The sequence below is a fragment of the Gorilla gorilla genome, chromosome 9 (assembly GCF_029281585.2).
Source record: "Gorilla gorilla gorilla isolate KB3781 chromosome 9, NHGRI_mGorGor1-v2.1_pri, whole genome shotgun sequence".
NCBI classification, from domain to species: Eukaryota; Metazoa; Chordata; class Mammalia; order Primates; family Hominidae; genus Gorilla; species Gorilla gorilla.
In genome coordinates this window covers 95146017-95164726 of record NC_073233.2, presented here as the reverse complement: position 1 = coordinate 95164726, position 18710 = coordinate 95146017, and the positions used below count along the sequence as shown (strand labels likewise).

The 18710-nt window shown below is 35.1% G+C and overlaps 1 protein-coding gene and 1 pseudogene across 8 annotated transcripts in view; one reads left to right on the top strand and one right to left on the bottom strand.

The window, feature by feature from the left end:
- TMEM135 (transmembrane protein 135) overlaps positions 1-18710 on the bottom strand; it is a 360134-nt gene that overhangs the window by 48724 nt on the left and 292700 nt on the right. The gene's annotated exons all lie outside the window — the stretch shown is intronic.
- LOC109028693 (mitochondrial import receptor subunit TOM22 homolog) lies at positions 15784-16196 on the top strand (annotated as a pseudogene).

Genomic DNA, 18710 nt, shown 5'->3' with positions numbered 1-18710 from the left:
GGGCATCTCAAATATTCATTCATTTAATATTACAACAAAATATTTAATAATAAAACAAAAAAAAGAAGTTAAAGTTTATTTGCTCTAGAAATACAAAAGATGTCTCTTAGAACTCCTTAGGGGGAAAAAAGAGTTCTTCAGAAACCAGTTAACTTAATAATCATCTTATCTATATATAATACATATATATAAATATATATGCATATATATATACACACATATATAAATATATAAACACACACACACACACACACACACACACACACACACACACACACACGGTCTTGCTATGTTGCCCAGGCTGGTTTTGAACTCCTAGCCTCAAGCAGTCCTTCTGCCTCAATCTCCTGAGCTGCTGGGATTACAGGCATCAGCCACCACACCTGGCTCAAATGATATTTATCTTGTTTAATCTTCTTTAATATGAGAATATGAGGACATGGAGTTGAAAATATATTTTTCAAGAGTTCATTCACTCCTACTAAGTATTGTATCCTTGAGTCAGTACAGAATTTTTGCCATAAGACTTCTAAAGCACAAGAAGATATTTAGCATATTTTAGTCTTTCTGAAAAAGAATCTCAGAAGGGAGGAATGTACTAGTAGAACGCAAGAAAGACATGTATGAGAATAGGGCAGTAAGGAGCTTATAAGCAGAAAAGTATAGACAGAGAGAAAACATTTGAGGGAAGAGGGCAGAGATTGTTATAAGCCACATTTGTGAAGACATTTCAAATACGTCTGGACTTTGCCTTGAAAGTCATGGCATAATTCACAGATTTACAGTTACCAATTTAGCTTTGCCTACCAGTAAAGGGAATAGATGGCAGAATAGCTAGAGTTATTTAGTTATTTCATTTATTTAGAATTACTTAGTGTTCAGCAGCCTTCAGACCTGAAAGTTTTGTTGACATACCTAGATTAGGAAGGAATGGCTTCCTGAATTATTACTACTACCCACTCTACCCACTCAACCCACTCTAAAGGATGGTCAGGAGAACTACATTTCCGAAAACAGTGCAAAATATATTTCATAAATCTCATATCCGGTATCCTTGTTTAAAAACACTCAAGTTTCATTTATTTTTGCTAGCATACTTGAGACCAACTCTACCTACATAATTAGCATAGAACTCAACTGTCCAAAGTAAACAATGTTTACCAAAACAATGGTCTTGGGGGGAAAAATGCAAATAAACAATAAGGACCCAAATAGCCTAGGAGAATGTTATTTAATATGCCTGTTACTCAATTTCCTCCTCTATAAAATAGGTGAGACCTTCCCTTAAAAGATTTATTATAAAGATTTTGCTGTGCATAATATAAAGTAATATATCAATTATCTATCAAGAGCAATGCCAGGAACATGACATACATTCAATGTAGTTCAGTTCCTTTCTCTCTTTCCCTTGGGTCTGGTTTCCAACAATTTGTCTTATTCTCCCTTCTCCAGCTTGGTGTTTGAGATTCTTTTCTAAATTTATTAGCTCAGTTTTTACAAATCTAGGTGCAGGTTCCAAGTGATGATTTTCATTTTGTGAGCAATACAATATGTTTCTTCTATTTTTCTTTATAACCATAGCCTGATGGACTAAAGATTGGTAGAACCAAGAATATCAATGGATAAAGGAAAGAAAAGATCAAAATGATAAAAAGAATAAATGGCAAATAATAAAGGATACTAGAAAAGTATAATATCCTTGAAGTCAAATATTGTCAAGAAGTCTGAAAAGAAAAGATCTCTGATAAACACGGGTAGGTAATAACAATATCTGTATGGCATTTTATTTAATCCTCACAACATCAGATTTACAGATGAAAAGGAGGCTTAGCAAAGTGTCTTGTCCAGAATTGCTCAGCTAATAAAAAAAGAAACCAGATTTAGAATCTAAGTCTTTAATCTAAATCCTACATTCTATTTCTACTACAGTATCCTAGCCCTAGTGAAGAAAGAGGTCCAAAGCTTCGGATGGAATAAATAAAATCACTGAGAATAAATTAATAAATATAAGAGGTTTTTTAACAATAATAAGATGGAAGAAAGACAGGATAATCGCTATAACGAGGCAGAATGGTCCAGCTTCAAAAATGAGAAGACCTAGGCTTATCGGCTATAGCCTAAAAGCTTCCAGGCTAAATTCTTTCAGAGTATGGTTAATGTACTAAGACATTTTAAAAAAAGAACTTTCCGAGAGCTCTACATACCAAAATAACATACTGTAAAAATCCTTAAAAGAGACATTGTAACAATTAAAAATAAAATGATAGTTCCAGAATTAATCAGAGCATCAATCAGAATCATTACAGTGCTGGATGCTGGGTATGATGGCTCACACCTGTAGTTCCAGAACTTTGGGAGGCTGAAACAGGAGAATTGCTTGAGCCCAGGAGTTCAAGACCAGCCCAGCAACAGAGCAAGACCTCATCTCTACAAAAAAAATTTTTAAGTTAGCCAGGCATGGTGGCACACACCTATGGTCCCAGCTACTCAGGAGACTGAGGTGGGAAGCTCACTTGAGCCTGGGAGGTCAAGGTTGCATTGAGCTGTGATCACACCACTATACTTCAGCCTGGGTGACAGAGTGAGATCCCATCACAAAAAATAGAAATTAAAAAAAAAAAATTTTAAGAATCATCACAGTGCTGAGACTAGAAAGGTTCATAGAGGTCATCTTACATCTTCTAGAGCAGAGTCATCCAATAGAAATATAATGCAAGCTGGCTAGGTGCGGTGGCTCCAGTCTGTAATCCCAACACTTTGGGAGACTGAGGCGGGAGGATTGCCTAAGGTCAGGAGTTCGAGACCAGTCTGACCAACCTGGTGAAACCCCGTCTCTACTAAAAATACAAGAAAATCAGCTGGGCGTGGTGGCAGGTGCCTGTAATCTCAGCTACTCAGGAGGCTGAGGCAGGGGAATTGCTGGAACCAGGGAGGGGGAGGTTGCAGTGAGCAGATATCTCACCGCTGCACTCCAGCCTGGGTGACAGAGCGAAACTCTGTCTTAAAAAAAAAAAAAGAAAAGAAAAGAAAAAGAAAGAAATATAATGCAGGCTATATGTGTAATTTGAAATTTTCTAGTAGCCATATTTTTAAAAGTAAAAAGAAATAGATAAAATTAATTTAATTGTTCTTTGAGATGGGGGTCTCACTCTGACGTCACCCAGACTAAAGCGCAGTGGCATGATCTCTGCTCAATGCAGCCTCGACTTCCTGAGCTCAGGTGATTTTCCCACCTCAGCCTCCAAAGTAGCTGGGACAACAAGCGCATGCTGCCAAGCTCAGGTAATTTTTTTGTATTTTTTATAGAGAGGGGATTTCACCATGTTGACCAGGCTAATCTTGAACTCCTGGGCTCAAGCAATCTGCCTACCTTGGCCTCCCAAAGTGCTAGGATTACAGGCATGAGCCACTGCACCCAGGCTTTAATTTTAATAATATATTTCACTTAACCCAATATATCCAAGATATTATCATGTAAACAAATAATCAATATAAAATATTATTAATGAGATATTTGCATTCTTTATCCATACCAAGTCTTTGAAATATGATGTATGCTTTATACTTACGGCAATCTACATTTGACTAGCCACATTTCAAGCGCTCAATAGCCGTATGTGCTAGTGGCTACCATATTGGACAATGCTGTTTTACATAATCACGAAAGTAACTGCAGCCTGCAGACATCAAGTGACTTTCTAAAGATTAAAGTTCATAGGGTGGTAATAAAATGCATGGCACAACTTTTTTCTCTTCATTCATATTGAAATCATAAAAAAATGCATAGTACATTAATGTGACCATACTGTAGCTCTTGGGGGCTGGTTATTGATCAAATTGAACAGCTCCTAAACCAAGTAAGACAATGATTACAGATTTTTTTTGGTAGCAAAGGCAGCAATCACAATGACCTTTCTAAAAGTAAACTGATAGGTAACCTGATATAGCAAGCTTCATGAAAAGTATTTTATCACTGTGAGTCACATGAAGACAAAACGAATTATGATTTATTCAGGTGTTCTTTCAGGTATTTATTATCCGAATCTGAAAAAGTTTCTAAAAAAAAAGCTTGTGAGAGAAAATACACAGCAATCTGTAGCCAAAGAATAATGACAGCTCATGTCTGACTAGAAAATATTGTTTTTAACATTTTTTAAATTTATGCATTATGATTTTTGTAAAACTCAACTTTAATAATAAAGAGGAAAAGTTTGATAAGTCCTATAAGCCAAAATTACATACAAAATTGCTTATATTTTGGTGACTAAAATAAAAAAGCAATAGTTTATAGAAACTCGATGTCATGATCAATATTCTTATTTCTCCACAAGAACAGTGTGCTCTGGAGTACAGGAGAGCTACAAAAAGTCTTACTTAGTTTCAGAGGAAAAAGTAAATATGACAAATCATATGGTGGGAATGATTTAATTCCTCTTCATATTAAAAGAGGATGTAACCTCTGAATTAGAAACACTAAGGAAATGTTCTTTAGTTATATATTGTAGGACTTTTTACAGACAACCTACTGAATGCTATTAATTTAGCTAATTAAAATTCTTAAAGTAGAAGTAATTTTTTAACACATTCCCCTTCTTTAAAACTAGCCATTTTTATGGGCAAGGACTTCATGTCCAAAACACCAAAATAATGGCAACAAAAGCCAAAATTGACAAATGGGATCTCATTAAACTAAAGAGCTTCTGCACAGCAAAAGAAACTACCATCAGAGTGAACAGGCAACCTACAAAATGGGAGAACATTTTTGCAACCTACTCATCTGACAAAGGGCTAATATCCAGAATCTACAATGAACTCAAACAAATTTACAAGAAAAAAACAAACAACCCCATCAAAAAGTGGGCGGAGGACACGAACAGACACTTCTCAAAAGAAGACATTTATGCAGCCAAAAGACACATGAAAAAATGCTCATCATCACTGGCGATCAGAGAAATGCAAATCAAAACCACAATGAGATACCATCTCACACCAGTTAGAATGGCAATCATTAAAAAGTCAGGAAACAACAGGTGCTGGAGAGGATGTGGAGAAATAGGAACACTTTTACACTGTTGGTGGGATTGTAAACTAGTTCAACCATTGTGGAAGTCAGTGGGGCGATTCCTCAGGGATCTAGAACTAGAAATACCATTTGACCCAGCCATCCCATTACTGGGTATATACCCAAAGGACTATAAAACATGCTGCTATAAAGACACATGCACATGTATGTTTATTGCGGCACTATTCACAATAGCAAAGACTTAGAACCAACCCAAATGTCCATCAATGATAGACTGGATTAAGAAAATGTGGCACATATACACCATGGAATACTATGCAGCCATAAAAAATGATGAGTTCATGTCCTTTGTAGGGACATGGATGAAATTGGAAATCATCATTCTCAGTAAACTATCCGCAAGGACAAAAAACCAAACACCGCATGTTCTCACTCATAGGTGGGAATTGAACAATGAGAACACATGGACACAGGAAGGGGAACACTACACTCTGGGGACTGTTGTGGGGTGGGGGGAGGGGGGAGGGATAGCATTAGGAGATATACCTAATGCTAAATGACGAGTTAATGGGTGCAGCACACCAGCATGGCACATGTATACATATGTAACTAACCTGCACATTGTGCACATGTACTCTAAAACTTAAAGTATAATAATAATTTAAAAAAAAAAGAAAAGAAACCCACACTTGCACACACAGAAAAAAAAGCTTCCTCATAAAAAAAAAAAAACCCTAAAGCAAACTTCCTCTTTGAAATCTATTAGAAGATTCTTAGTAGATTATGCTTTTCTGTCCCCTTGGGGACAATGTGTAGTAGGGGGGAAACTCTAAGCTTATATCTGTAGCTGTTATTAATTAAAAGACTATAATAAAAAAAAAAGAATGAGGAAATCCAGGCTTTGATAAATGAGAAATAAAATGTGCATTGCGGATTTCAAAAAAAAAAAAAACTAGCCATTTTTAAAAGCGAATTTGAAAATCTATAATCCTACCTCTACAACAAGTTTAAGCATAAACTGTTATTTTTAAGGTAAAAATCTAAATAAACTTATAAGAAACTTAGAAAAACAAATAATTTAAACTATTTAAGAAAGACTAGGATAGGCATCTTAAGCAGAACTGTCTTTTCAATCTAGATGCTATCTGAAACTTAGGCTTCTAAGAGAAAAACCTCAAACAGCTGGAATCCAGCTTAAATACACAAAATAAATCACTTCTGACCGAAATACACTCTCAAAAGCTCTAATCAGGTTTCCACAAGCAACAAAACATACAAAACAAATAAAGAATATCAACAACATTAGTAAATTGGGTTTACTAATTGTGCAGCCAAAAAAAAAACAGCAAATAGGAGACAAAATAGAATTCTTTGTTAAATCTATGAGCATCCATTCAATGTTCTTGACCCTAAAGATTTAAATTTTGGTCTTAATACACTCTTAAAACAAAGATTAAGAAGGTTATCTCATTCCAGTTTAAATTCTTAAATCATTTATTGGAAATTTAAGTCATCTAAAATGCAATCATTGATAGACAAAGGGTATATAATCAGTAAGACATGTAAATATTCATATTCAGACCATCTTTAGAAAGGAGCAGGGGCCTGGCATGGTGGTTCACACCTGTAATCCCAACACTTTGGGAGGCCAAGGTGGGGGGATTGCATGAGCCCAAGAGTTCCAGATCAGCCTGGAACACACAGGGAGACCCCATCTTTACAAATAAATAAATAAATAAATAAATCTCTAGGTGTGGTGAGGGTGCCTGCCTGAGAGACAGAGTAAGACCCAGTCTCAAAAAAACAGAAAAGAAGAAAGAAAAGAAAAGAAAAGGAAATAAAGGAAAGGAGAGGGAAGGGAAGAGAGGGGGAAGGGGAGGGCCGGGCAAAAAAGAGTAGGTACTTAATCTCCCCTGAAAGTGAACATGTGAACAGGACTTTGTTTAGTTATCCTGTACTCTAGGGCACACTGTATTACAGGGAAATAAGAACACTGATCATGGCCGGGCGTGGGGGCTCACACCTGTAATCCCAACACTTTAGGAAGCCAAGGCGGGCTGATTGCCTGAGGTCAGGAGTTCGAGACCAGTCTGGTCAACATGGTGAAACCCCGTCTCTACTAAAAATACAAAAATTATCCAGGCATCGTGGTGGCACCTGTAATCCCAGCTACTCGGAAGGCTGAGGCAAGAGAATCACTTGAACCCGGGAGGTGGAGGTTGCTGTGAGTGGAGACCATGCCACTGCACTCCAGCCTGGGCAACAGACTGAGACTCCATTTCAAAAAAAAAAAAAAAAAAAAGAATACTGATCATGACATTTAGTTTCATGCATTAGTTTTTGAAATGTATATCACGTATATAACTCTATACTTTCATGAAGTTTTTATATAGTGTATCACAAAAAACAATCACGAAATCCAAATAAAAAAAGAAATAAACTTACATAACTATTTGATGCTTACTATTAACTTCCGTGGACAAAAATACCTTTCCAGTGAAATGATTTTTTTCACAAAAACACTTTTGTTTTTCTTTTACTATATAATAAAGCCCCCACAATCATGTGAAATCAGATACAGCAAGTTTTCCATTCTTTAGAGAAGGTTGGCTAGAATGCTTATCTTGTGTAAAAGAAGGAAATTAGAAAGTGACTTCCTACTTATCATTTAGGACTTTCTCAGCTCAAAATCTATCTTTTCCTATATGTCTAAATAAATGAAATAAATAGATGATAATTTTTTTCATCCATTCCCTCTCCATGAAGGAACTAAAATTCTAATATTGCTTTTTGTTAACTTGTTAATAATATAACACACATTTTATATGAATGTATAACTAGACCTCACTTACCACTCATGGCAGAGTTCTTTGGACTCTTAAGACACTTCCAATTCATTAGCTCCATAGTTCTTTCCATTTCCAATACTTTCTTCTCACTATCCTCCTTATCCAGCTTAAATTCTATGACCCTAGGAAACACTCTACCACCTTAAGCTCCTTTCTCCTCAGTTCTTACATCACCTCCACCTGGCAAAACTCCAACCCTAGATGAAACTAATCACCTTCTCCATGCCTATAATGAGGCAACTATGTACTGCTAGAGAAAACCACACAACAAAACATAATCACCACACTCAAAGGGATCCTGAATACAGCCCAAGTAAACCTGTCATTTTAGTCTGATCTATACAAAACAAGTACGTCAAACCACATAAATTCTCTTCAGGCCTTTGACCCTCTATCCTTTCTTTTCAGCAAAGACCCTGCCTCCTGCTTTAGTGAGAACCATAGAAGCTAACAGATATGACCTTCTAATGGGAAGCTGAGGAGGTTCATGTCTGATAGCTTCTGTTTTGCACCACTTTCTCTTTTCTCCCCTCCTATTACATTAGATAGTAGTTAAAGCTATAAGCATGGGATAAATTATTTACAATGAAAAAAAGAGAGACAGTAAGGGAGACTAGAACCAATCCTTGAAGAATTCTAAAGTTTGATGGCCAGGAAAATAAACCTTCAAAGAAACTAGAAATTTGCACTAAAAACAAGTCAGCTACATTCTGCTATATATACATACATATATATTCAAACAAACTGATTTTGAAGACAAATACGACTCTAGTGTTTTCCAACAACATTAAAACATCAGTCCTTTGATAGATGAAATTTCGCAATGTTATTATTACTGAGGTCCAAAGAGCCTTTTCCCCTGTGGAAATAAAATAATCTTGACAGGAATTTTACCAGCCAAGGGTGAGGGACTTAGGGGTGGAGAACATGAAATTATTACCCTTTGCAGACACAAAACTTTCCAGTTGTAATATAGATAACTCTGGCTCCTCAAGAGCATATGTAGATTTAAAATCCTTAACTATAAACAGTAGGCTGCAGGCCTGGGTGGTCTGTGCAATGTCCAATAATATATAAATTGGCTTATCCTCAAAATAAATATTTCCTTTTTCATTACTGTGAGTCATGAATAACATTTAATCTTTGTTCAAAAACAGAAAGGATTTCAAGAAAACCTTTTAGCTGTAAGGCTAATAGATCGATAGCTCAGTATACTACTACAAATTACATGCACGTAAAGAGATCTTAAATTACTTTCTCAGAATCTCAAGGAACACTGAGAAAACTAGGAAGATTCTCAATAAGAAATTGACTCAGTGCATACAACGATCACTGACATTTTCTATACAATGTTTAATAATAAGCTATGACCTAAGGGATGAAATGAAATACAAAATACCATGTGCTCCTGTTTTTATCTCAGAGATAATTTGGCATCCTATACAAGCCACCTAAACACTATTTTAAAGTTAAGTGTTTCTTTTATTTTCTTTAAATATGCTATCAAATGGTGGCTGATTGGGTTAAATTCATCTTTAAGAGAACGTTCAAATATTTCATAAAAGGTGCATACCAATTATTTTCCAGAAGTGTTTAGATCCTTATTAAAATTTGGTCTGACATAGTAGTCAAACAAAAGAAACAAATTTGGAGGATGAGAGGAAAAAGAAGAGAAGAGAAAACATTGAGGAGTAATAGACTCAATTTATATGTAATATGGTAAAATGGTTCCCTGAAACAATCCAAAGAATTGTTCTCTTTCAGAATGAAAAGAGTCCAGTATTCTTCATGGATGATAGGAACTTGGTCTGACTCAGTACTTGCTTCCATATCTGCTTAATGAATTGGCCAGAAAATATTCTAAAATCATAACAAAGACATATTATCAGAGTGTAAAGATTCCAAAATCATCACAACCAGATGTGTAGGACTAAAAATCTTGGCTTCCAGCTATATTTCTCACTATCAGTTTATAAAATGAGCATTAAATATTGTTTGTTCTAGCTCTAAATTTCTTCCTTCCAAAAGAGCTGATCTAAGTGTGAATAGACAATAAATTTCTAGTCAGTCTCTTTTATGACAACAGCTGTGAGTAACATTCCAATTTCTTCTTTATGTCAAAGTTTCATGTTTTAATTGTAGCTTATTATTACTGTGGCCAATTTACTCTAGAAAATAAGAATGTATAACCTATAATATAACTATATTCTACAACTAATTTCAGACCCATCTCATGACATTTCAAGTAGTTCACAGCTTTAAAATAACATACAATCTCTTTTTATAAGTCTCTTTGAAAATCTAGTCAATTATTTCTCAACAAAATGAACTTTAATACTATAAGCAAGATAATGCCCTCAAAGCTAATAAACAAAGAATAAAATTTAAGATTTTTCTGACTTCATTGATAAAACTAACCTACCATAGATCTGGAAGATTGAATTTAAATGACAACTGACTATATACAGTGAGCTTAAGGCTGGAACTACATTGTAGAGATTAAACAGCTGAAATTCTTAAAATGTACAGACTGCATTCAAATAAGTCTTCAATACATATCTGAATACATTTCATAAGAAAAAGTGATCAATTCATGATAAAAGATCAGGAGCGATTATAAACATATGCTAATGCAAAGTATAGTTCCTTCCTACTAAAAAGAAACTATCAATAATATATAAACAGTAACATAAATTTAATTTGGATCTAAAATACCATTTATCTACATACTTGTCAAACTTAAAATGACATGACTAATAATGTTAGGTGCCATAGTGGATTACTAGTTACTTCCTCGACATTATAAATTAAAGTAAAAGCAGAAAACAAACAACAAAAAAAAAAAAAAAAGAAAAAGAACAGAAAAGAAAAGTGAGATGGGGGAGGAGAGGAGAAAAAAGAGAGAGAGACTGAAACATAGACAGAGATCATAGACATCTGACTACAAAGTAGCTTTTATCCTCTTTTCTAGTTTAAAACCTAGTCACAATAAAGGAATTTCAAAAATTTTTAACAGCACTGATTAGAAATATTTACTATTTCAAATAGAAAGATAAAGCATTCCATGACATGGTATGATATTTCCACTACAGTTTAAACTATGTCATATGTAAAATCCAAAATATGCATTAAGAATTTTTTTACCAAACTTCTATCTTCCTTAATTTCTAGGTCTTTCATTTAATTTCATATTTCCTTTCTAAAAGGCTTGCCATCACAATGTGGTATTTACAAGTACAAAAATAATACTGGGTCTATTTGCCATGTCCCTCACATAAATTTCAAAATATTCAATTGTTTTAAAATAATTAATGGTATTTGAAAGTAAATTATGCAAAAATTCCACTTCTGTCTCCGCCACTAACTGCTGTGTGATCTAAGAAAAGCTACAAAAATTTTTCACGTTCATTTTCTTCACCAGAAAATTGACAATGCTGTATTACATAATCTCTACTTTGCTTCATACTCTAAAACCCTATGATTCTATGAAACTTAAGTATTGGCATTATTCACTTTAGAGAATAACACTTTCATTTATGAAACGTTGCAACATACTGGACTAAAAAGAACACTAAATCAGCTTACAGTTTATGAATTTTTGAACTTCAGTTACTTTTAATATGTAAGAATCAAGACATATGTCAAATATGTCAACCAGTTCCTAGAGTAAAAGTATGAGAGAAGTCTGGCTCTACTAGGATAAATAATGAGCCAAAACAAAAATGGTAGGGCCAAATCTTGACAGCTTTAAGACATGGAAAAAATTCTAAAGGAATGGAGAAGAGGACAGTGATGATGATATTGCAGTAACAAAATATGAAGAATCAGAATTTAGCAAATATTTTCAAAATGTGCTCTTCACAGTAACAGTTCTGGTATCCAATCTCCATTTAAGAGATTAAATAGGACAAATTTATCTTAGTTTCCTTATTTTCTCTGTAAATATTCTAATATGCACATTGATTGCTCACAAATAAAACACTACTCCAAATAGGACCACATACACTTCTCTTCATATTAGTTGTTACATGCTTGTCAAGACTCAGCTGTATTTGTCCCCAAATGTGTTCATGTCAGTTGTACTTCTTAATGTAATTACGTAACTGGCTTACATATTACATAAAACAAAAAGGAAGAAAGGTTTTTTTTTTTTTTCATGAAAACTGAGTTGAATGCTTTGAAAAGACAATATCTTATAACAAAAACAACTCAGAACTCCACCTAGGCAACTCATACTCACAAAAAACGCCTTGGTAAATGAGCAGATATGTATGTGCTAAATTGAAATAAAGTACTTAATGTATACATGTATCCATATTTTGTAGACAATGTTAATAGAAACAAATCTCATGCTACTGCTATGAAGACATCCTTCCTTGCATAGATTTTTGTCCCCTCCGCTCAGGGCTCAAAATGAAGATATGGGGAGCTGAACTTCCGCAACTGCCCCCACAGACCTGCAGCATGAAACAGAGCTGGCCAGATAATTGGCTTGCTGTTATATGCCACTCAGATTTTATGGTTGTGTTTACAGTAGCTGATTGATACAACAATATAACAGGAAAGAACAAACATTAATAGCATGTAAAGAGCTCCTACAAATCAGAGCAATAAATTTAAAACTAAAAAATAGGTAGAGGTAGGAAATCGAAATGGCTAATAAACCAATGAAAAGGTGTTCCACCTCACTAGTTATCAGAGAAATACAAAGTACAGCAAAAATGAGGTATTACCTACATTTTAGATGATTTGACTGACAAAAAGATAAAAATTACCAACATGAACTAGGATGTAGGAATCAATAAGCACTCTTGGAGCGAAAATACATGGACACTGCCTTTTTTGGAGGCCAATCTGGCAATATCTATTAACATTAAATATGTCTAGCACATTTGAACCAGCGAATCCATTTGTAGCTAAGTATCTAACCTATCAATAATATATAAACAGTAACATAAATTTAGAAATACTGGAACAGGAGCACAAAGATATTTTAAAAACAATGTTCATGGTTGTACAGTTTGCAACAATGAAAACCTGCAAATAGTGTAAATGTCTGTTGAGAAGGTTTAAATACTTATTTATAGATTTTTTTTTGCAGCCCCTAAAAACAATGAGGATACGTACTGACATTTGGATAGAATCCTAAGATGCATTATTAAATAGAAAAACACTACAGAACAATATATAATTTGTGATCTCATTTTTAAAAATATAAACATAGGTACAAAGGTATGTATAGAAATAATTCTGTGTTGAACCTGATGGCTCATGTCCACAATCTCAACCCTTTGGCAGGCCAAGGCAGGCCGATTCCTTGAACCCAAGAGTTCTAGACCACCCTGAGCAACATAAGGGGATCCCGCCTCTAAAAAACAAAAGTAAAAAATTAGACAGGAGTGGTGGTGCACACATGTGGTCCCAGCCACCCGGGAGGCTGAGGTGGGAGGACTGCTTAAGGCCAGAAGTTTGAGGCTGCAGTGAGTCATGACTGTGCCACTGCACTCCAGGGTAAACGAAAGAGTCTCAAAAAAAAAGAATTCTGGAAGCATATATGCAAACTGTTAAGATGGTTTCAACCAAAAAGAGAGAAGTACAAAGAGGGAGGTATATAAAGGGGTGAGAATTTTCCATTTTTATTATTTATACTTTTGCATTGTTTGAATTTTTAACTGAAACTGTATTATTTATACAATTAACAAAATTTTAAAAAGAAACGGAGACTTCCAATTTTTTTGTTTCACACATTAATTAACGAGAAATTTTGGATAAGAAAAGTCTCTATTTTATCAATTCATCTACTAAATAATTAACAGACTCATGATTTCTAACCCACATAGAAGATCTGTAGTTAAAACTGGGTAATAAATCAAAGCAGAATATGTATTTTGGCAAAATATACATGAGGAAATATTAAAGGAGGTTGGCGCTGAGAAGAAAGGAAGAGGGAGTGGAAAGAGACCTGATAATCTTTGACCTTCTAAAGTAATTATATGAATAGCTATTTTCTGTTTTAACTGAGAAAATTCCCATTACAGAAATTCAAGATGTTGAGAAAAATGTCTTGACTCTACTTGTTCTGAGGTACTAGAATAGGTTGCCAAGAGAAGCAGTGGAATTAAATTCTCTGGAATTTCTTAAAATTACAGATTCTAAAGACAATTACAGAAGTTATTTCCTGATGTGACTTATGGCTCTGCTATTCAGTGTGACACGAGGACCAGGACTAGCATCGCCTGGGAGAGTGTTGGAACTATTGAAGCTCACTTCCCACCCCAGACCTACTGAATCTTAATCTGCATCTTAAAAAGATTCATGTTAAAGTTTGGGAACTGCTTTATAGCCCTTACATCAGACATTTAAATTTGTAACAGTTTATTAACAACAACTGCACATTAGGAATCAATAAAGAGAAATGTGTCATTTGATTAAAAAAAAAAAACCTTTCTTTTTCATCCTTATCAGTACTATTTCTGTTTTCCCAAAGAACAATACAAAATTAATGCCCTATTTTATTAGGCCTATTTCTTTTAAGAAGGTAAAAGCTCCATCAGTCTAACTCACATTTACTCACACAGTTTTTGTTAATTATTACAATGTAACAGAAAATTAAAAGGGATGTAATACAAATCCAAAAAAAAAATAGATAATAAATTCAGGAAAGTGACCAGAATTTTAATGATTATAAACTTCTTAGCATTCAAGTAATTTCAGCAAGTTAGGCTTGCTATAATAAATGTCTCTACGTGTTTCATATCAGTAGAAGTTGCTGGTGGTTTTCAAAAGTGAGATAAGGAAAGCCTTATCTTTCATAAGAATCCCTGAAAATATCTTACAATGACACCCTGCAAGGAAGGTTCATCCACAATATTAGAATTTGGAATTATCAAATACAACAAACATTATTTAACATTCAAGGAAGAAACAGAAGTTAACAATTGTGTTTCCAATAAAAGAACTGGATGCTTTTGTGATCATAAAAGAAATCTAACCTGATAAGCTCAATTGTTTTCCACTGTCTGATTTTTAATATTATTCTTGTTCTGAACATGCCCAAAGAGCTCAAAACCATAAAAATTGCATAATCCATTTCAGTGATCAAATCACTTTAGAAAGCATTTGAGAGCAGCTGAGATTCAGAGGTCCTAAGCTGTCACAAAGCTTGAAAACCCAAAGCTGTGTTCTCCTCCTCTTTACATTTTGCATTTGAGGATGACAGGAACATGATAAACAGCCAGCACTCAGCCACCATCAAGGCCCTACCAGTACAAAGAGGCTTTGTGATTAACAAGGGAAAATAAAAAAGGGAAGAGACCCACTTTTTCCTTCCTCTAGGGAAGACGCTAGACAGAGATGACTGAAATTTTAGAACTTAAAAAGCTTCTCCCATTTCTATTAGCTCACTTTGCAGGTAAACATTTTCCTGGCTCAGTGACTCAATCACACATCTGAAACAAAATCTGCTGAAAATTGATAATGGTGGGAAAATATTCTGTTTTGCTGTGAATTTTAGATGAACTTGTATATAGATGGTGTACTTTCTCTCCCAATGAGCCCATTCACTGAAACTATACAACATGAAAAATAAGCCTCCAAATATGGATGTTTTATTTGAAGTTTTAAGGATGTAGACTGGAATAAGGCCAAATAATTCCCATTTGTGCTATCTATGCTAATTCTTAAAAATGTCTGAAGTAGACCATGGAAGAGGAAAAAAATGTACCACGATATATATATGTAGTGTGTGTGTGTATTCCCGCTCTACACGCGTACACACATACACATACACACACACACATAAAATTTCCTTCTGTGTTGCCATTCATTTCAAAAATTATCCATGGCAAGTACAGTGGTTTGGAAATATCTTTTCCCTATCCTTTTTTTCCACTTCTGGTGTCCCCTACAGCCATGGCCACTGTCGCAGGGGAACCCCTGTCCCCGGAGGAATTGCTCCCAAAAGGCGACGTGGAGAAGACTAAGGAGGAGTTGGAGGAGGACGACGAGGAGAAGCTAGATGAGACCTTGTCGGAGAGACTATGGGGCCTGATGGAGATGTTTCCAAAGAGGGTCCGGTCTGCGGCCAGAACCTCTTCTTTCTCTCCCTCTTTGTGGCTCACAAAATGTACAGGTTTTCCAGGGCAGCCGTGTGGATTGGGACCACTTCCTTTATGATCCTGGTTCTTCCCGTTGTCTTTGAGACTGAGAAGATGCAAATCGAGCAACAGCAGCAACTGCAGCAGCAGCAGATACTTCTAGGGCCTAACACAGGGCTCTCAGGAAGAATGCAAGGCGCTCTTCCTTCACTTCCTGGAAAGATCTAGATTGTTACTGCCGTATATGAGCTGTCTCCGTGGGAGAAGTTAGAAATTCAATTGTGTTTGAACTGCTGATTATTTGGATTTTTTTTTTTAACTTTGGCACATTGATCCATCTAAACCTGGTGGGAAGAAATCTCCCCACATTGTCTCATGAAGAGACTTAATTGCAACTGTGCCCTCCACACTATCCTGACTTACTTCAGTCTTCACTCTGATACCACAGTGCAGCCATGCAAATGGTTATTCCAGCTCTGGCCACACACTCTTTTCACAAAATTGCTCCTAACTGGAAGATCTCACTTTCTCCTGTGGGGTAGGAACTGACGCCAGTGGGAGGGATGTGCCCCTGACCATTAATGACTGCTTTCTTTTTTTTCCTTAAAGAATGGAGCTGTTGGGGAGGGACATGCACACAATGTAAAACAGACAAAATGCATTACAACTGTGGTGTAATGTGGCCACTATGAATCCCTATGTATAAGGGGAAAGAGGCTGGCTGCAGCTTCAGCCACAGGATGGGGACTGGGGAAGACAGAGCAGGAGCTCATTTCCTCTGCACATTTTGGCTGTTAGATTTGTGTGTGTGTTTAAAAAAACAGAAGCCAGTGCTCATTTTTTGTATTTAAATATTAAAAGTGATTCCAACTGAAAAAAAAAAAAGCCTCTTCCCCAAAATAAACACAGAATACAGTAAAATAATTATTGTGTAAAATATAATCAATATCAATATATAATTAAATATATATAATATACGCAGAAAATATAATCAAGTTATTAACTGATTATATTTCTAAAGACTATAAATGTAATTTCTATTCATACTAAATTGGAATGTATTCTTAGAAAGGGACTTAGACGTACATATGGTATAGGAAGTACGTGCTTGTGGTCAGTTTGTATCTGGCAATCTGTGACTTAATTTTGATCAAGAATGTGCCAGATTTATATTTAAAAATACATTCACAGTTTTACTGACATACCATTGAAATATTATACAATTCACTATCTAAACTGTATCAGTCAGTGGTTTCTGGTATATTCAGACTTGTGCAACCATCACCACAATTACTTTTAGAACATTTTCGTCAACCCTAAAAAAAGCCCTTACCCATTAATAGTCATTCCCTACACTCCCAACTCCCCTAGGCCACCAATCTAATTTTTATCTCTACAGATTTTTCTATTCTGGACATTTTTGATAAATAGAATCATATAAATATGACGTTTGCAGCTTAGATTTAAATAATAAAAACAACTAACATTTATTGAGTGCTTCCTATGCAGTAGATATTCAATACAATAACCCCATGAGGTAAGTACTATTATTATCCCCAGTGAAGACGAGAAATGTGAGGCACAAAGAGGCTACATAACTTAGCCAAGGTCACAAAACAACTAAGATGGAGAAGGATTTGAACCAACACAGCTGGACCCCAGAGTTCCCTCTCAACTACACTATAGTGTCTTTTGATTACTTCTGACACAGAACTTAAACAAAAGAAAATAACAGAAAGAAAGAATCAGGCTTGAGAAAGACACAGTGAGTTATAGCATAGCCCAATGAGTTACAGCACCTCACAAGCAGTAAAGCAAACAGTTAAATTTAACTGCTTCAAATTTGAGCATCTGTATCAGTAAAGTCTCATCTAAGAACTTTCTGTGATTAGTAATAATGCTCCTTAAACAAGAAGCAGACAGCATGCAAAAGAGGATTCCAGAACTCGAAAGGATATAATGTTTGGATGTTTAGTCACACTCAACATTGCTAAGAGTTATCACCAGTTTCTTAGTGAAGAACTGAAAATTAGTATAAGAATCCATTTCTAGGGTTTATATGGAAATACAAAGGCATATAATCATATAGCCTACATAATATAATCTCATTTGAGAAGCTGAAAGACATATATACACATATACACATACACATACACACACACAAATGTGTGGAAGGAGAGAGGAAAGAAGTGAAGGCAGGAGGAAGGAAAGGGGCAAAGGAGGGAGGAAAAGAGGAAGAGTGAGGGCAAGCAGGACCAACAGACAGATAGAGGCATAGCCAACAGACTAAAAGGATATAAACAAAGCTGGTAGTTACTTGTCTTTGAAAGAAGAGATTATGGGTGATAATTATTATTATTTTGTTCAATCACATTTGCTCATTTTTCCACAATGAGCAAAAGACATGTTTTTGCCCCCAAAAAATCACTTTAATATAATCTTAATTTGAGGCCATTGTCCTCTAAAATACTCTACAGAACTCCAGTTATTGACTTTAATTCACAGGGCATCATGTCTCTATATGAAGCTTCCTCATTCTCAATGAATCTTTTTATATTCATCATAAATTCCCAAATTAAAAAATATTTTGAGGAATCATATTACATATTACAACATAATTTAAGTAAACAAACCCAAAAGTTAATTCTTTATCTGCATTTTATCATCTTTTCATAGCAAACCGCTTCCGACTTCTGAATTTATAATTTGCAAATTATATCTTATTCCAAATAACTTTAATCT